Raw genomic sequence first — 21,277 nt, 5'->3', positions numbered from 1 at the left:
TCTGTAGTCTGTCTTCTCTTTAGTCTGTCTTCACAAATCTCAAACAAACCAACACGCTGAACAGATCTCAGGCTCCTCCAACAAAACTCCTTAAATGAAATCAAATATAGGCAGAAAATGGAACATAGAAACATGAAATGAGAGATTTGTGGTCGATTGTAATTCCAAAACAAATATACAAAGTCAAGATTTCAATGTTCTACTTCAACTGCATCGACCTGCTGCATATGTTTCTTATGTTTATTCAGATTGTTTGCTTAGTTATGACCATATTTCTCATCAAAATCTGTTCAGTACAAAAATTAGCAAACTCCCTGAGACAGATGCTTCATCATTATTCTATATACAGACTTTTATTTTGAAATTTTCTTGGATTTACTGATCATCCCATGGCCTCATATTTGTTAGTTTTTGGTATTTTTGTTTCATTTTGCTTTTTGCTTTCTCTTCTCATCATATAAAACATCGTCATGAATAAAAAGTCACGATAAACAACATTCCTTAAACTAAGTCAAATGAGCTCAAAACTTGTGAAAAATAGCTAAATCAAGTACAATTGTTATGAAATGAGCAAAATGATTAATAAGAGTAAAATCCTGAAATACAAAATCAAATACTTGTTTATAAAGTACAACATTAAGTCAACACTTTATGTACAAAATGAAGCAGAATTCTTATGAAATATGAATATTGATTCATCACAAAAATAAGCTGTTCATTGTGATTCTCTTCAGCTAAATGTGTCCTGCTGCCCAAATCGACTTCACAACAACAATGAGCCATGTGAACCACAAGGGGGCGCTGACGTGAAGTCATGACATGTGACTAACAGATGAAGTCGGTGTGAAAACAGTCTCTGGGACCTCCAACAGGACTCTGCAGTCCTGGTGCTGGGAGATTTCAACCACGTCTTCATGTAGAAACCTGTTACCATAGCAACAACAAGCCTCGCTTCAACAAGGAAGTAAGGCGCCTATGCAGTGAGACAAATGCTGCATTTCAATGTGGCGACAAAGACCAATACAAACTCCTTAAATAGCAACTTCAAAAGGCAGCTCAAACAGCTGAAGCCACTTCTAGAGTCACACCTGAAAACAAGCTCCAAGTCCATGACTTTAAGGGGGTTTGGCAGGGCTGGCACACAATCACTAACTACAAGACCAAGCATCATGTGAGCCCCCCTTCCTGAGAGGCTGAAGGATTTCTAATATTAATAATAACACATTCAATTTATATCACGCTTTTCTGAACCCAAAGACGCTTTACAGACAAGAGATAAACAGACCATCAGACAAAACAATGAAAGAAAGAAGATGGGTTTGGAGGCGGGACTGGAATATGGTGAGAACTCAGAATCACCGATGGTTTGGGGAAGGGAGTCCCAGAGCCTGGAAGCTGCCCTGGAGAAGGCCCTGGCCCGAAGCTGCGGAGGTTGGATTTGTGGATGGAGAAGAGACCGGCTGATGTGGATCTGAGGGCCCACGAGGGTTGGTAGGGGGGGATGAGGTCAGGGAGATGAGGGGGGGCCAGATGGTGGAGTGCCTTCTAGATGGGAAGCAAGTGGAGAACACCAGACTGGAGGGGCTCAAACAGGTTATTCATGTGGAGATGGGATTGTTATTATGTAATTTCTACTGTAGATTGGAGTCCAGTGAAGCTCAGACCAGCTCTCTCAGTCTCCCCCACCCTAGGTTGGCTGGTCCCCCCTTTTCAATCTCAGAGCATGATGTCAGAAGGCTGCTCCACCATCAAAACATCAGGAAATCGGCAGGGTGCTTACCAGGGTGAAGGAGAACAGCTCCCCACTGACCCCTCCCACCCAGCACATCACCTGTTCACTCTCACCAGCAGATCCTCACGCTTCAGAGATAGCACCTAGCTCCAAACCCCCCACTTCAACATGGACATCTTTTCATGTCCAGAGTAATAACAATATAGTGGAAATGTGATGAGTCATATTTCAAGAGGAACATGCGTATGAACATGAGCTGGTGTCGGTGTGTTAGAAACCCATGTGGATGTGAGAGGAGCTCCTTGGAGGTGCTACTCTGCTCCCCGAGCTCCTTCCTGTTCAGTCGGCCCTCCTTCAGCTGCACCAACGCCCAGGTTGTAGTAATCCGGCTCCACGTCCTCCCGTCTGCCCGGCTTCTGCCCCCTGCTGGCCTGGAGAGACGTGACAGCACACAGACATGTGACTTCCTGCATGGCTCCTCTCTCCAGGTCAATGAACACAGACTGAGTCAGTGCTCTCAACAACAGACATGCGTCAGTACCTTAAAGTAGAAGTAAAGACCAACGTTCACCAACAGCAGAAGCAGCGGCACGGTGACCAATCTGATAATGACAGGTCTCAGATCTGATGATCAAACACATGGACAGTCATCACATGACTCATCATGACTCCAACAGCTGCCATTCAACACAAACTAGGGACCTGGCATTCTGTCCTCCAGTCCATTGTTTGCTGTCACCATTTACAGACCTGGTTTCACTTTGTTCACTAGATCAGGGCTGGATTCCAGAAAGCAGGTTTAGTTAAACTCTGAGTTTGTTAAGCCTGAGAAGAGGGACACTCTGGGTCCTCTGTTCCACAAAGACAGTGAACCTAAACTTCCACCTAATAGATATGGAAGCACATTGATTGGAGCAGCCTGACGTCGGGACACGATGTTCAGAATCAGAATCAGAAAGGAGTTTATTGCCGAGCATGGGCAGACTGGCAATCTGGCATCAGATTAAAACCATATGTCTTAGGCTGCCTGTTTGCACAATATTCTTCTGCTTCATTTTCAGCTGCAGCCACATTCTTTTTGTGTCTGTGGGATTAAACCTAAATCTAAAAGAAGATTATTACATTTCACTTCTTTCAGTCATGCTAATCAGGAATTGAACAGTCAGCTTACCTACGACAGTGACAGAGAGCAGACGGCTCTCAGAGGAGAAGTTATGAGAAAGAACATGGACGTGATAAACACAGCTGTAGCGTCCCTGGTGGGCGGGCTCTGCAGCAGCAAACAGGAAGTGGGCAGTGTGATTGACAGCTGGCTGGGTGTAGTTGTGTGCTGAGTTGGAGGAGGTGAAGGTGAGCTGGAAGGAGCCTCCTGGGTACTGTGGCTGGACGGAGCAGAAGACGATGAAGGTGGAGCCCCTGAACGCCTGAAACCCCTGCTGCTGGGCCTCGGGGACCCCGTCCATGGAGGAGGACACGGAGATGTTTGGCTGCAGCAGCAGGTCTGTAAAGACAGAGAGATGATGAACGGTCACATGAGGCTCGTTGGAGATGAACTGCTCCTCGCCTGGAAAGTAGACGGCAGCAGGAGGCGGAGCCTAAAAGCTGCCGTCCAGTCCAACACTTTCCAGCAGCCGTCATAGACGTCACAGGAAGTCATAGAAACAGTTACATCCTGTTAGATGCTACCTGTAGTTTGTGAACACGTTCAGATTGATATATTTTTTAAGAATTCATTTGGATTTATTCATATTTGTTCATAAATATCTGTGGAAATGTGTGTATGTTGCATTTTATTCTCTCCTTTCCTCTTTTGATGTCTGCCTCATAAAGCATGATGTAACTACTTGTTTTGATAAGTGCTATAAATAACCTTTATTATTGTCGTTATAATTATGGTTATTATTATTATCAAACACAAAAGATATGTTTGAAAACTTTTATTGCACAACATGAGACTTATAGCCCATAATCTAGCGTTAAACATTAGAATGAGATCAAGATACGCTGTGGAAACAGGAAGTGATGTCACAGGTCTGCCAGGTGAAGCTCAGCAGTCTATGGAGGGTCTGAAGCTTCCAGAAACCAGCCCACTTCTCTACATTCTAGGACGTCATTGTCCTGGAGAACTTTACAGTTCAGTCCAGTGGAAACCACTGACTGTCACTGGGGCAGAGGAAGGAACATACTGGGAACACTGCTGTCATAGATGATGTCATAGATGATGTCACTGAGGGTCTTACCTGAGCAGGTGAGATTCAGGATGGAGGAAGAGGAGAATGTTGATGTTGCACACTCCCTCAGAGTGGATCCAGAATGAACACAGTCAGACCTGATCCTCCACACAGGTCTGTCTGAGGACTCCTCTCTCAGTCCTACAGAAACAGCAGAGCCACAGTCCAGCTCTCCACAGGCAACAGCTGCTCCACTGGTCTCCAGTCTCCCTGATGTCTCACCTCCAGTGTTCCAGCACAGCGACTGGCTCCTCCCACCAACCTGACATCATCAGGCTCTGAACAGAAAGAAGAGAGTCGTCAGTCAAAGAGCAAAGTGAGTTTGATGAGAACAGAAATGAACCAGATCAAAGCTGCAGCTCCTCTTCTACCTGAGCAGGTGAGTCCAACAGCTTTGCCAGGTGAGCAGGTGTTTCTATCTGAGCCTGAGCTTCTACAGTCCAGGAGAGCAGACTCATGGCCTCCACACTGGAACTCTTTGGTCCACGTTGGAGCCCCCACGTCTCCATAGAGCGCCCCCTGGAGGACTGAAGGAGCCCCACAGCCAAGCTCCCTACAGACCACCTCTGCATCCTGCTGGTCAAAGTCAGCTTCACACACTGAGGACCACCACTGGTTGGACTGGTTGGACTTCACCTCCAGTCTGCCTGAGCACAGACTAGTCCCATTCAGCAGCCTGACAGAGTCTGGAGAGATGATAGAAGATCAAATAGAGAGAGAGAAAAGACACCAGACACCAGAGAAAAAGATGTCATGAAACTATTCAGTGATTCAAACTGGACTCAAAACAATTCCACCATCAGTTCATCATTTACAGTTTTTCTCAATTGCTTTGCCACAATTCTCAAAAGATAATGAATATTTTCTAAACAACATGTGTAAACCTCCAAACCACTGGCCACTGCTTCACAACAGATTATCATTTCTCATTCTTTTAAAGAAATTGCAAATGTTTTAGCACATATATGCAAATGAGTACAATTATCTACAATTTGCACAATTAATGATTGAACATATCTTGCTGATCAAAACTGATTATGTTGTCTATCAGTTGAATAGTTGTTCTCTTCAAAACGTGTATGAATTCTTTCATGGTGTGAGTCATCACATGTACAATAGTCCGTTCAACTGTCTAAATGTGTCAGCATATATACTAGGGGTGTCAACGTTTACAATTTTTTCTACACGTGTACGCGGGGCTTTGTTTCCATTCAACCGCCTGCTAATCCCATGAAATCAAAGCCATTGTAAGTGGTTGCGCATGGATCCCGTGCTGTTACTATAAGCCAACTTTGCCTGGCATGAATTACACTCAACTGTTGTACATATAATACTACACACACAGGGCTTGATGTTGTTTTGAAGGAGCGCCGTCTGCATATATTTCTAGTCAACACTCGACCTGCATCAGCGCATGTGAATACGAGCGGATCTGTGCGAGCAGGCAGCGCGAGCGCAGCGGATTTTGGACGGAGACACACAGCCGCATTTTGATTATAAAGTACCGGTCCGGTCCGGTTCCGCTCACACCACGAGTCTGAAGAGTGCAACAGCTTATCAAAATACATATCAATATCGGTGTGGGCCCCTCTACCCATTCATTGCCACCTTCAATTTTTTTGTTTTTCAATGTTCTTGACGGTGCCTGGTGTAATACACCCAATTTGTTTCCTTTTTTACGATTAACAAGTCAGAGTATTATTATGTAAATGATGTATTATTAGTTGTCTTATTCTCATTTCACTGATTTGCAACACGTTATTACACCTCTGATTGCAAATACATTTTCAATTAAAACTGCGAGCAGTGATAACGGGCCCTCGCATGGCACGTAACTCGGTTAGTGCTACGACCGCCTGACGTGTCGGACCGCCTGGCCTGGCCACCGCCACGGGGCGGGTCGTCCCCAGCCACCGCCACGTTGCCAGTCGTCCACGGTCGTCCCCGGCCACCGCCACAACGCGGGTCGTCCCCGGCCACCGCCACGGCTGGCGCCTGTCGTCCCCGGCCACCGCCACGGCGCGTTTCGTCCCCGGCCACCGCCACGGCGTGGGTCGTCCCCAGCCACCGCCACGGCGCTGGTCGTCGCCTGAATCGTTGCATCCATCACTGTGTCAGATGAGTGAAGTCGTCACGTTCGACTGGGGCGCAAAGTTCCACGACACTGGGACCTTATACAGTGTAAAAACATGACATTTCATGTCGCCAATAGGTGGCGCTCTGATTGTGAGTCAATATTGCAGTGCAGACGTGTTCAGGGTGGGACTCTCATCAAACGTGAGAAGTTTGAAAAAGATCGGACAATGGACACTGAAGTTATAACAGTTTACATTTTTGTGGTCGAAGCATGAAATTCGTCAATGTTCAGGACACCGTCCTGGCCATGCCATTTGACCTATGTAAGACCTTTTGATGACTTTTCATCGTGGAGGACTCTAGAACAGGCTCGCAAAGTTTGGTAGGAATCGGATCAATGCTTTAGGAGCAGGTCGTTGAAATACACTGCATGAAAAAGGCGAAAAATTCGGTTAAATTTGACATAAAATGCAAAATAGCAGACTTCCTGTACATTTTTCGGGCATGGGTCCCTGGGTTTTTTTTGTACATCTCTACATGTTCTATGTACCTACAAAGTTTCATGCATGTACGTCAAAGTTAAAGGTGTTCAATCTCTTAAAAGGAGCGGTAAAAGTGTAAAAACATGATATTTCCAGGTACCATCAGGTGGCGCTCTGACCTCAGGTCAATATTGCAGTGCAGATACGTTCAGGGTGGGAGTCTTATCAAACTTGAGAAGTTTGAACCAGATCAGACAATGGACACTGAAGTTATAATAGTTTAGAGTTTTGTGAAGCATGACATTCGTCCGCACTCGTGGCGCCGTCCTGGCCACGCCCTTTGACTTATGTAAGACCTTTTGATGATTTTTAATCATTGCGGCATCTAGAACAGTCTCACAAAGTTTGGTAGGAATCAGATCAACGGTCTAGGAGGAGTTCGTTGAAATACTGCATACAAAAGGCGAAAGATCGGTTAAAATTTCACATTAAATTCAAAATGGCTGGCTTCCTGTACATTTTAGGCTATGGGTCCAAGAGGCTTTTTTGTACATCTCTACATGTTTTACGTACCTACAAAGTTTCATGCGGGTACGTCAAAGCTAAAGGTGATCTTTCTCTTCAGAGGAGCGGTAAAAGTGTAAAAAAATGATAGTTCCAGGTACCATCAGGTGGCGCTCTGAACTCATGTCAATATTGCAGTGCACACGTGTTCAGGGTGGGACTCTCATCAAACGTGAGAAGTTTGAACCAGATTGGATGATGGACACTGAAGTTATAACAGTTTAGAGTATTGTGGCGAAGCATGAAATTCGTCCATGTTCATGGCGCTGCCCTGGCCACGCCCTTTGACTTTTGTAAGACCTTTCGATGATTTTGCATCGTTGAGGCCTGTAGAACAGTCTCTGTCAGTTTGGCAGCAATCGGATGAACGCTGTAAGAGGAGTTCGTCAAAATACAATCCCTACAATAGGTAAAATGGGAAAAATGGCCTAAAATGGCTGATTAACTGTAGCGCCCCTGAGTGGTCAATCTTGATAAAACTTTCAGGATATGTTCCAGGGAGAGATTTCAACACATCCTGCAAGTTTCGAGCAGATTGGACATTGTATGCTGAAGTTACAATGACTTCCTTTACACTGGCAAAACGCAACGCCCTGGCCACGCCCTTTGACTAATGTAAGACCTTTTGATAGCTTTTCATCATTGAAGACTTGAGTACATGGTGACCAAGTTTGAGGTGAATCTGATAATGCTGCTAGGAAGAGTGCGCTGAAGTACAAAACGTAACACTTTCTATTGCCAGTAGGTGGCGCTCTGAATATGAGTCAATATTGCAGTGCAGATGTGTTCAGGGTGGTACTCTTGACAAATATGTGAAGTTTTGATCATATCAGACAATGTACATTGAAGTTATAACAGTTTAGATTTTTGTGGTCAAAGCATGAAATTCGTCCATGTTCATGGCGCTGCCCTGGCCACGCCCTTTGACTTTTGTAAGACCTTTCGATGATTTTGCATCGTTGAGGCCTCTAGAACAGTCTCAGCAAGTTTGGCATGAATCGGATCAACGGTGTAGGAGGAGTTCGTTAAAATACAAACCCTACAATAAGCTAAAATGGCCTAAATTTGCTGATATACTGTAGCGCCCCCGAGTGGTCAATTTTAATAAAACTTTCAGGATATGTTCCAGGGAGATATTTCAACATATCCTGCAAGTTTCGTGATGATTGGGTTAGAGATTATGGAGTTATGTTTATTGATTTCTAGAGCCCCGCCCCTCCGATGTTCATTGGCTTATAACTTCTAAACGCAACGATATTTTTCAAAGGTTTTGATGTCACTTAATCAACTTGGTCTAATGATGATCCACAGCAATTTTGGTGAGAATCGGTTTTACGGTTTAGGAAGAATGAGCAAAAACGTGTTTTTCACAAAATTCAAAATGGCGGAAAATTTCGGTAGGCGGACTTTGGTGCCATAATGTAATTTTTTGTAGAGCACACGGATCTGCATGTCTGTGCAAAATTTCTAGTCAATTGGAGTTACGGTGTGAGCTGGCCATCCTTCTTTGCGTTAGGTGGCGCTAGCGAGCCAGTTTTTTGTGGCCAACTATGAAACCTTTAAAATATCAAAATTTTCACCGTTTTCTATTAGCAGGCCAATTTTTTTCAACTTCTGAATATGTTTAGGCCCCCAAATAGGCCTCTGGAAAATAAAATAATAAAAAACAATACAGTTTCAATAGGGCTTCGCTGCCCGACGTTGTCGGCGCTCGGGCCCTAATTAACCACTCAACAAGTAGGTAGTGGGTATTTTATTTATTTTATCAAGCACTGATATGCAAAAAAACAAAGTGTCCTGGCTCAAGATAGTCCACAGGTAAATATGTAGCATTTAACTTTAATGTGCAAGTAAAACAAAGAGCACATGGAATACGTATTTGGACTGCTGGGGGGGAGTGTGTCTGCTGTGGGGTCAAACTCAGATGAAGCAGCCACTGCTGATTCTGGAGCAGCAGAGCATAAAGGTTTATTGTTCCATTATATATATTGTAAACATTAAATGTTATGTTTCATGGAAAAACTGATGCAGAACTAACCTATTCTTGGACAAAATATAAATGGGCTTCTTAGTACCATAGCTCTAGGTGGACAGCTTCACTTTACCATTCAAAAGTCAGTGTAAACTGTCCAAAAATTCTAAATAGTCTTTTTTACTTTGTTGTTGTCAGCTATTATGGTGTATTTTATTTTATATTGCTATGAAAACAAACAAGAACAACAGATCTTTGAACATTTACCTTTTTTTTTTATTTAGGCTATTCAAATGTCCCACTAATTACACATTTTACAAGACCACATTGAACACATCATGATAACGTCAATGACCTTCGTCAGATGCTCATAATTACTGAGTAGAACTTGAATGCGTCACAATACAATTCAATGCAGCCTCTGAATGGGCGCATACTGGTGAAACACACAGTCACTGTTGTAGCCCCTAAATTAGTAACGTTCACTTACAGCTACTCTAGGAACTGCTGCTCTACATGAACTGAAGACTTTTTTTTTTTTTTTTTCAATGAACTGGCGACTTGTCCAGAGTGTAGATGCCAGATGACAGCTATAGGCTGCAGCCTGCGCCCCATCAAAGGTAATGTTACAGACATTTCAGCCGCCCTCGGTAGTTTTACTCTCACCATTCTTGGAAAAAAAGTTTTGGATGTCCTGGGCCCCTGCTCTGCTGCTCCTACTCCTGGCCTCCTTCTCAACTCTCTTCTGGTGTCCGGACTTGTACTTTTTGGGGGGCATCCTGACCCTGCTGGAGTCCGCTCGCGCTCACTTAATTCCGGTGAGGAAGAACCATGGGAAGAACGGGCTTATTGAAATTATTAAAATTAGAATATTGTACGACTTGTGGCTTTGTTTTAATTCGGATTCATTCGTATGAATATATATTAGTTCAGTGTATGCATAATCATTTTGTCATAGAGGCTACTGGGGGCTGTGTGTGGGCCCTAGCGGGCTGTGGGCCCTTAGAATTGTCATCACCTTTCCCCCCTATACGACGGCCCTGGCCGTATATATTGGTGAGAAATAAACGAGGAGGAGGGAAAATGACGTGTAAACGGTTATTGATTTTTCTAAGCGGTTACGATTTATTATTGTATCGTTGACACCCCTAATATATACCATGAATATCATCAGTGGTGGACAGTAACGGAGTATATTTACTTAAGTACTGTACTTAAGTACATATCCAGAGGATTTTGTACTTTACTTGAGTATTAGATTTCTTTGGTACTTATTACTCTTACTTGAATACATTTCCAAGACAAATACTTTTACTTTTACTCGAGTTAATTTCTGGAAAGGCTGAAAAGTACTCGTTACTTTCAGGTCTGCTCTTTTTTTTTTTCTTTCTTTTTGTTTGAAATACTATTGAACACAAGCTGTGTTTGTCAAAGAAGAGAACCTATCACAGTGCAAGCTCTCCACTGGGATCTAAGTGGAAATACGTAATCCCTCCCCATAAGGATACCGCCAAAGTAGCCACGCTCTCGACTGTGTTTGTCAACACAAAACCGCGACAATGACTGAGTCTCAGACTGAGTGTGATAATGATCCGGAGGAACTTTCAGAACATCCTTGGCCTTATCTGGACTCCATGTTTGAGTTTTACAGAGTAAAAAACATGGACACAGACAAACAGTCATATATTTTCCAATGTGTTTGCCGAAGGAAAACTACATCTCTGCTTTCAACAACTCCACGTCCAACTTAAAGAAACACGTTGACGTAAGTTAACCAGACTTTCACCGTGTGTTTTTCCTATTTGTCTCGGTCAATGTCATCGTGTTGTGAGAATGTGAGTGTGTGTTGATCACAAAAACTACATTTTATAGGAAGTGGCACTGTGTGTATGTGTGCGTGTGTGTGTTGTGGTTTGAAACGGAGACAGACAAGACAGACATGGGGAGACAGAGTTTGTTGTGCTCCTATATTGTCCTTCCTGTAAAGACAAGTGACCTCAACATTGAGTTATTGAAAGCAGAGATGTCGTTTTTTGTAAAACAGTGATTCTCAACCAGTGGTGTGGGGACAACATTGGTCTTTGAGGGGGTTCCAGTTCCCAATAGAGAGTTCGTTGGACGGTGCAGGTTCATTTGGTTACAATTTCAATGATTGTTAATAAACATCTGTATCTGCAACATCTGCTGTAGTCCTGTGATCCCATTCATTTTATTTGAAATTTACTCTTACTTTTATTTAAAGTAAATTTAATAGCATGTACTTTTGGATACTTAAGTACCTTTTAAAAGCAAGTACTTTTTTACTCTTACTCGAGTACCATGTCGACTGAGCTACTTTTAATTGTAACGGAGTAAATTTTGACCAGTAGTATTTGTAGTATTTGTACTCTTACTCAAGTACTGGGGTCGTGTACTCTGTCCATCTCTGAATATCATTATGTACTATGGAGTATTTTCTAACGTCCACTAAACTGGTAAATTGTCTGTCAGGAGAAACTTGAACTTCACTAACCAATGAGGAGTTTGTCCCATCTTACATCAACCAATCACACGTCATCTCCAGTCAGCTGACAGGTGCTATTCATGAGTACGGCTGTTACCAAACATATTTATAGATGTTGGGACCTAACCGTTAGGACTACACAATGCGGCCTACAGAAGCCTACACATGCGGCCAGGACAAAGGGACAAAGGGGATTAAAAACTACACCGCCATTTTAGTTTCACATCTCACCCAGGTGAGAGATGCGACGCCACCCAACGAGTGTGTGAGAGAAAGAAGGTAATTAAAAAAAGCCTAAAGACACCCAAGTGAATGATCACGATGATTGGCATGTGAGTATAAAACCTTTATATTGAGACTGAATACAGTTTTAGGTTATCTTTTCCCTGATCCCAGGGTGGTGCCCCGTTTATTCATGATTATATCATGATAATATATTAAATATAATTATTAATACCGATAATCATATTGATATTGATAGTTAACTGTTGATAACCAAATCTGCTCCTGCTACAACCCCAACATAAATGTCGCCCCGTGTGAGGGCTTCTTAAACCAGCTTTATCCAGAGATTTGTGCACAATAACCTGAGAATTATAGTAATAATAACAATAAGAGGAATTGTTGTTATTGATATCATTGTTTAGAAATCGATGTTCAAGGATCGATTTGTTTGCTCCCTGTTACTATTTGCCAAGCAAATACAGTCGAGGGTTGCATATGCATGTTGTGATTAGCCATTTATTGTTTGACAACAATACTAACAAACACAGGGTTAGGGATACTAAGACGCGTTATAACACTGTTATTACTCACCAGAGGTGCTAGAGACACCTCATTGACAGTCCACAGGCTGTAGAAGAGTACTAACATCTCCATTGTAAGTCACAGGTCGACGCAGCTCACCTGTGCACCCACATCAGTATAACAACAAATACATTCTTTTTTCTTGCGATTAGCACCGAACAAGTAAAGCCACCGTATTCTCCCTTTACTAGAAGTAGAGCAGAGAATAGAGCCACAGAGTGCACCGACTCTGTGAACGTTGAAATTGTACCTTGCTATTTCCACCACGGGTTCTAGCTCGAGTTAAAATTTCAAAATAATTCCCTAACTGTTCCTGCCGTGCATTTCAGTTAGCGTGCCTTTGGCAAAGAATTAAGTAAGCAGCCTACAGTAAGTCTGAGTTGCTGTATAGAATCATTAGAGCGTGAAGCTGACCTCTCTAAAAGAGAACCGCCAGTCACCTTATCAGGTGATTTGCATAACCCCCCTCCTTTCTCTCCAGACACAATGGAGAACTTTTGTGAACAGTTCATCTCATCTGTGGCACAGAGCCTTCAGACAGGCTACTCTGAGTTTTTGCAGAAACTAAATCTCAGTGAGTGCCAAGAGGAGATCAACGTGTTACTGAACAGCAGATCTGATGAAGTAACATCATCCAAGGGTCCATTATTAAAATGCTTGCTACTGACTTTCTACAAACAAACCTGTCTCTTGGTTCAGAGTAAATCTGCCCTAGAGAAAAAAGTGGTAGCACTAGAGGAGCAAAGTGCTTGTCGCCTCCACGACGCTCAAGCAGCAGACATGAGAGCCATGCGTTATTTAGATGTCCTGCACACCACAGAGTGCATAACCTACACGAAAGTGTGCGCTACGATGCCACCATACACTTCAGGACACATCGACTCTCCATGCAAGAGATTCGTAATTACGCACAGATGGCTTGGGAAACCCACTTAGCGCGCAAACTTAAAAGCCAGCCCGCTAACTTCGACACATCTGCGTCCGAAACGTCTGCCGCCTTAAAGCATAGCCCTCGTAACAGCGCGAAAGGGGGTGAGCGGCCAGCACGCCCCAGGAATCAGACAAAACCAAGGAACGAGAGTAACTCCCAAACATCCGCCGCCTTAAAGCAGAGCCCTCATAACAGCGCGAAAGGGGGTGAGCGGCCAGCACGCCCCTGGAATCAGACAAACTCCCAAACTGACGAAGATAGGGATCCGTGCGACCCGATCGAGAAGCTGATAAAAATGATAGCGCTATGGCGTGACTCGACCCAACCATCACTAAACTCCCCCCAGAAGCCTGGTAAGAGACGGCGTGGGGATACTGAGCATCACCGACATGCCCACCAACTGCGTCGAGATGGGCATTCACACAGAAGTAGTAGGAAGCCCTACTCCGAAATTCTGTCTCAGTCACGTGAACCAGCAGTGTACAAACATGACAACTCAGATAATGACAGCGCCTCTGACATTTCCTCTGTTTCTGGCTACATGGAGCGTTACAGCCCTGAGCCACAACATAGTAAATATGGCTAACTTAAATCTTCTCCAGGAGTAAACCAAACGACCACTAACCCCTTCTCCTCGCTTTCCTTTTCCTCCTTCGTTCCGTTTTCATAGTTGGGGTGTGTCCTGTTTGAAACTACCTGAGTGTAATGATAATGTTGATGTTTGTGAAAATTGTGTCTTAGCAGATGTTTGATATAGGTTAGATGGTTAGAAATCTCTGCCCAGACCTTGCCTCAATCTCTGCCCAGACAATGCCTCCATCAAGTTATGGACTTTAACCTGAATGACTGTTTAACCTCTTTTCCATGGAATATACCGACTGTTTGGACTCCCACATGTTTCAAGGAATACATGGACGGTTCGGCCCTTATGTTGCTCCGAAGGTTGCGTCCCACACCTCAACCTTCAGACCAAAAGGGGGACTGTTGGGACCTAACCGTTAGGACTACACAATGCGGCCTACAGAAGCCTACACATGCGGCCAGGACAAAGGGACAAAGGGGATTAAAAACTACACCGCCATTTTAGTTTCACATCTCACCCAGGTGAGAGATGCGACGCCACCCAACGAGTGCCCCATTGGCTGACAGTCTTCAGGGAAGCCCGGGGGGTCCCCTGGAGCGGCCTGAGCTTTATAAACCGAAGCCGCCCGGAGAACACTTTCTTCGCTCTTATTCACTCTTACTCTCTGGCTCCCACTCCTACCCGGGCGCTGGTTCCAGCGCTTCCATCGCAACACCACGTTGCCACGGGAGGCGACCCCTCCACCAACAGGAGGTGGACACGGCCCCGCAGCGCACCGCTGCAACAAGAGGAACCAAGCCGGTTCCTGCCTTCCAGCTACCAGACGCTGTCTGAAGTAAGCTGACTAAATCGCCAAGCCGCGATTATATCGCCGCTCGTGGAAGGAGGAAACACCAAATGTTTTCTTTATTTGAGTTTGATCAACGAGAGGAAACCCGCTCCGCTCTCGTCTGGACGAAGCCGACTCAGCACGTCCCCCGCTGACGCCGGGGACTCACGAACCACCGCCGTTACGGAACGCCGTCATCGTCTTACGCAACGATACCAGTAAGAGGCTATCAGTCTGGGCAGAGACACAAGTGATAGTGTAGGATATGCTTGTAATTCTTGTTAATGTGTTTTAAGTTCTGATCGCGGACCGCCGAGTCCGTTGGTTCATGTGCTGCTGTATTTGAATACTGATTGTGTACCACGCAGCTGGGTTGATTTCTGTAACAGTGTTTCCGACCAACCTCCGCCATATTCGCGAGCTCAGAAAGCCTCTACTATCAGTTAAAAGACCGGTCTCGCGGAATAAACGCCAGTTCATTCACGCGAGCCCGTGTGATAACGGCACGCTTTCTGTCCCTCCGAATATCGCTCGCGCATCCTCTCTCTCTTTGTTTGTGTCCCGCTAACACACACACACACACACACACGCCGCACACACGTGTCCTAAGCCAGCTGTTCCCGGCGGGCGCTAGGGACATAGCTACATCTAGTGGCTACATACGGCTATCTCTCTCTCTCTCTCTCTCTCTCTCGCTACTCCGTCAGACCTCAGTGGCTCCGCCCCTGACCGCTGCGAGGAATAGCTCCACCTCTCTCTCTCTCTCGCTACCCCATCGAACCTCAGTGGCTCCGCCCCTGAACGCTGCGAGGAATAGCTCCATCCGGTGGCCGCCCATAGCCATCTCTCCCTCTCTCTCTCTCTCTCTCTCTCTCTCTCTCTCTCTCTCTCGACACGCACGCACGCACGCACACACGCACACGCACGCACACACACACTCCACGTGTGTATCTCCCTTTGTTTAAGCTTAGCTTTGTGTGTTAGGTAGTTAGGTAATAAGGCTTTGTTAATTGCAGTGTTATTGATTGTGATCATTATTACTGATTTTAATAAATCTTATTATATTATAACTAGCGGTCTCTTGTGCTTGTTGTGTATATGTCACTGGATAACAGCAGGTTGTGAAGGCTAGTGCTTGAATTTCACGCCTTTTTAATTGTTCGATTGGTTTTGTACTCCTATGCCAATGATCACGATGATTGGCATGTGAGTATAAAACCTTTATATTGAGACTGAATACAGTTTTAGGTTATCTTTTCCCTGATCCCAGGGTGGTGCCCCGTTTATTCATGATTATATCATGATAATATATTAAATATAATTATTAATACCGATAATCATATTGATATTGATAGTTAACTGTTGATAACGAAATCTGCTCCTGCTACAACCCCAACATAGAGCTGGACTACAACAGAATAACCACAATGTCTGAACATGGAGGAACCTGCTCAGGTACATCATGAACAGGGCAACTGTAACCGTTTCCATGGAAACGTGAGTGCAGTGTGTAATACTGTAAAAGAAACTTGTACTGATGAAATCAGCATGTGGATAGTATTCAGTTTAGTGTTCAGTTCACTGGACAAACAGAACATTCTAGTAGAGGAAACATTCAGGGTCAACTAAAGAAATAGGACAAACCTGAAATGTGGATATAAGGAACATTTCCAGGCTCCACTGCCGTCCTGAAAAACATCTAAACATTCTGACCACCATTGTTTCCATGAGGTCAAAGGAACTTTTCATTTGGAGGGCAGAGACTTTTTATATGAGACAATAACTTTGTTTTGAAGCACGACTTCAATGTTTTCAGTGAGTTCTGACCTTTTGCAGGTGAGTTATGGTGTTGTGTTGGAACATGGAAGCTATTTAGACAAATCAGGTTCTGAGAATATTAACAAAGTTTCAAGAGATGAGCCAAAGAAATTGAAATAAACTGTAACACCAGAACATGTTTAGAACACCACAGCCTGCAGCAGTGACACACAGCAACATTACTGATGATGTCATAGATGATGTCACTGAGGGGCTTACCTGAGCAGGTGAGATTCAGGATGGAGGAAAAGGAGGATGATGTTGCACACTCACTCAGAGTGGATCCAGAATGAACACAGTCAGACCTGATCCCCCACACAGGTCTGTCTGAGGACTCTCTCCATTCTACAGAAACAGCAGAGCCACAGCCCAGCTCTCTACAGACAACAGCTGCTTGCTTCAGGGACCAGTAATAGCCAAACACTGGTCTCCAGTCTCCCTGTCTCACCTCCAGTGTTCCAGCACAGCGACTGGCTCCTCCCACCAACCTGACATCATCAGGCTCTGAACAGAAAGAAGAGAGTCTTCAGTGAAAGAAGTGAAGATTCTGCTTTCTTTCTCTCTTGTTAATTTCTCTATTTACCTGTTGAGTTGTGATTTCCTTCAACCTGGAGTCCTGGAGAAACACAAACATATATATTGTTTTCATTCAATTAAATAAAATCAACAAACATGTTTTCAAATGATGTTGAAGATAGCGAATATCTGGTCGATGTGACCACTGCTCTTTGAAAGTCCTGTTTGTGTCCACTCCTGCATCCATCCTTCTGAGGACAAGCAGATGATGGAGGGAGACAGGAGAGAGACAGACAGCAGATGATGGAGGGAGACAGGAGAGAGAGACAGACAGCAGATGATGGAGGGAGACAGGAGAGAGACAAACAGCAGATGATGGAGGGAGACAAGAGAGAGACAGACAGCAGATGATGGAGAGAGAGACAGAGAGCAGATGATGGAGGGAGACAGGAGAGAGACAGACAGCAGGTGATGGAGGGAGACAGGAGAGAGACAGACAGCAGGTGATGGAGGGAGACAGGAGAGAGACAGACAGCAGACGAGGGAGGGAGACAAGAGAGACAGACAGCAGGTGATGGAGGGAGACAGGAGAGAGACAGACAGCAGATGATGGAGGGAGACAGGAGAGAGACAGACAGCAGATGATGGAGGGAGACAAGAGAGAGACAGACATGGAAATATCCAAATCATATTTCATTACTAACCCTTTTCAATAATCAATCATTACTTTTGAAAATCTTCATGGAAAATTAGGTGAAAAGTGTGTTTTATGGTCACAAAGGTGACCGGTGGGATAATGTCTATGTTAGCATATTTCTCCTTCACAGTCTTATAAAATACTTCTAAAATGTAAAACTCTGTTTCTGGCAGCATCTCCATCATCGCCACTAAAATACTTCATCACATGCTAGTGTGACTATTTTACATATCAAAAGTCCTCATACATCACCGATATGAATACAGAAAGCAAACTCAAAACATCTCCTTTATTGTAACATTGTGACTTTTGGAAAATCTATATCTATATCTGTATCGGATGCCCCCTGGACGCCTATCTCAGGAGGTGTTCCAGGCATGCCCCACCGGGAGGAGACCCTGAGGAAGACCCAGGACACGCTGGAGTGACTATGTCACCAGGCTGGCCTGGGAACGCCTTGGGGTCCTCCCGGAGGGAGCTAGGGGAGAGGGAAGTCTGGGCGTCCCTGCTCAGGCAGCTGCCCCCACGACCCAGTACCGGATAAGCGGAAGACAATGGATGGATGGATGGATGGATGGATGGATGGATGGATGGATGGATGGATGGATGGATGGATGAAAAGAAACTATTGTACTGTCACTTTCATAGAATTGGCTTCTTCATTTTATAAAATATCTACAACAAATATTAACCATAGAATCGAATCGTAACCTGTGTATCTAGATGCATATCGAACCGTTTATCACAAAGAGATGTGCAACCCTAATATATATATATATATATATAGAGAGAGAGAGAGAGAGAGAGAGAGAGAGAGAGAGGGCTAGCTGTAATATTGCATGCCTTGTGTGGGCGGGCCCCTCGGTCCAACATATGCAGCATGTTAGTGTGTGTAAGTTCAACTAGAAGACAGAAGAGAAAGTTAGGTAGAACAACAACTCTGTATGTGTACAAGTTGAAGAATGCCCTGTCTTCTCATGATAGGATTACTTGTTCATGTCCTTAACACAATCATGTCTGATCACTAATGTCACTTATTAATCATCTAGTTTCTTTGATCGTCTGTTATACTTCTCTATGAGTCGTATCTTCCCATCTTTTTTTTCTTATTTAATTAATGACATGTTTCTGTTTGTGTCCGTGTGTTTCTGTTCAATGTTTTGTCTAAATTGTGTTTTCATTGTATTCATGTTGTTCGGGACCCCCTGGAAAACGAGATGGTACATCCCAAGGGCTTATTCCTAATAAAGAACTCCAAACAAGTACATGTACATCTAGATACTGTACATTGTGTTATCCCACTGGTCACAACATGTTTCTTCATTCTGTGACTTCAGTGAACAGAGTTGAGTGATTGTAAATACATATATCAATACTAAACATCTTAAAGATTATGTGAACCAGAAATATTAGTCTTATCTTCATATTAACATACTTTACTAAGCTTGTTTTGTCTGAGCTTTCATGCAGCCATCCTCCTCTACAGGTGCAACCAGGAAGTAATCAGCTCTGGTCATGTGACATTTACACTAAACATGCAACACTGCACATATGTCATTGAGAGGTTTTATTACTTCAATACTTTCTGGAAATGGATCGATACAATATTCAGTAATATTTTTAGGACCTGTTAACTGAAAATGTTTTCATGGTCACTATAGTGACCGATGGGATTAAATTTAAAGTGCACAGCTTAACCAATGTTAATGTTATTTAATTTACCTGACAATGTTCCTCTCTCAGCCTGAACCATCATAATATCAAATAAAAAGGATACAAATTACGATCTCAGGCTCCATTTTAATCAGATCAGTTAGTTACGTCTTCTTTGTGCTTTAGGGTCAACAGCAGCTGGTTGCTAAGCAACGTGAGCGGCAAAGTGTGAGGGCGGGAACAGCTGGTGACTCAAACAGGAAGTCCTCTGTAGATCAGACCGTCTCGGCCTTCACGTTCTACGTCAGCTGTGTTCTCTGAAGGATGCAGCCGCTGAATTTAGACACAACTATTGTGTTTCCTGTGACCCCTCCACAATAAAAGTTTATCTAGTTGAGGTGTTTTAATGTGAAGCAGCAGCATTTAAATGCAGCTCTGACACAGAGTGAACAGGAAACAGTGAGGATGATCAATCAGATGGACTTACACACAGTAACACTGATCACATGCTGCATCGCTTGTCACAAGTCTGAATATATGGCGGACTAACAACACCAACCGCTGCACAGAGAGATGCTTACTGAATATACATACAGTGATTGTAGAAATAATACATGTAACCACTTCAAAACATTCATTTCACAAATACTTATTTACAACAATGATAACTGCAGCTTAGAAAAACATAAGTAGACACTGGCTGCAGCCCAACCCTCCCACAGTAGAAGAATGGACAGATATGATTAATGATAGATACTGAATGGGAAGAAAATCACCTTTTGACTTCATATACAAATGGAACGGTCATTTTAAAAGCTGATAGAGCAGGGGTGTGTGGGAAAATAATACATGAAAAGAGAAAACACCTTTGTAGGGAGATTGTCTATTTCACTTGTTCTAATGTTGGGAAAAACCTGATTCTTATCCCCTCCTCTCCAATGCTTTATTTTTATAGTTATATATAATTATCCATGTACATGTGTACACAATCGCACTTTGTGTAAAATGTCAATGGAATGAATGAATACATGGCGCTTTATAAGAACATTTACGGTAAACATATTCTCAGCCTCTCCTGTTCTTTGACCAATGAGCTGACAGCACACTCACACACGAGTATGACATCCAGAATCCTGCTCATCTCATTGGTCGAGGTACTGTTGCTTGCGGAGGAGATACCGGAAGTCAGCAAAGCGGCATGGACGACAGTGACGTTGACAGTGCTTAACAGGTCTCGGGCGGTACACCTTCTAGCAGCAATGCAACTACTCCTCCGAGGAAAAAACAGAAAAGAATGCAAAAATACCGAGAGGAATGGGAAGAAGGAAACACGTGGGTGGAAAAAGTGCCCGATAACGTCTATAAAGCGTGCTGCACTGTGTGCCCGTGGACTTTTTCCAGCCCATGGTGGACTAACTGACCTAAAGCAACATGCTTCCAGTGGTGGGCACACAAGAAACACAAGGGACACCAAAACGAGGGGAACCCTAGACCAATTTATTGTCCACCAGGCAACGCCAGAGGCAGATATGGTATAGAATGATTTTTAACCCTCTGTTTAAGGTTAATATGGGGTCATTCCGTGCCAACTCAGCCACCCATGTACATGACACCTCTCATATTTTGCTGAAAAGCAGTGAAAATATGCCTTATGTTACCAAACAAAGGAATCTGAAGTTTCAGGTCAATATCTCAAATGGTTTGCCCGTGGCGTCCATTTGAATTGTGCCACACCCCTTTTTGACACATTGGAATTTCGCATTTCATTTGTTGGCATTTTTGGAGGCCCATAACTTCTGTTCTCATAGTGATAGAAGGCTGAAAATCGCTCTGTTAGTTCACTGTAATGTGTACTTCACAATTCTTTAGGCATAATCAACATC

At 43.8% G+C, this 21,277-nt stretch overlaps 1 protein-coding gene and 1 long non-coding RNA gene across 2 annotated transcripts in view; one reads left to right on the top strand and one right to left on the bottom strand.

Annotated features, from left to right (window-relative positions):
- Positions 1–21,277, top strand: part of LOC311010058 (scavenger receptor cysteine-rich type 1 protein M130-like) — a gene marked incomplete at its 3' end in the record, with an annotated part of 217,298 nt that overhangs the window by 92,953 nt on the left and 103,068 nt on the right. The window lies entirely within an intron of this gene.
- On the bottom strand, positions 4,153–4,655 carry LOC311010129. The gene is made up of 2 exons (XR_014596734.1): positions 4,335–4,655; positions 4,153–4,241 (listed from the first exon to the last, which is right to left on the bottom strand). It is a non-coding gene; the product is annotated as an uncharacterized lncRNA (long non-coding RNA).

This window comes from Eutrigla gurnardus (assembly GCF_963514095.1).
Source record: "Eutrigla gurnardus genome assembly, chromosome: 24".
NCBI classification, from domain to species: Eukaryota; Metazoa; Chordata; class Actinopteri; order Perciformes; family Triglidae; genus Eutrigla; species Eutrigla gurnardus.
The sequence above is the reverse complement of the archived record's forward strand: the minus strand, read 5'-3'. Positions and strand labels throughout refer to the sequence as shown.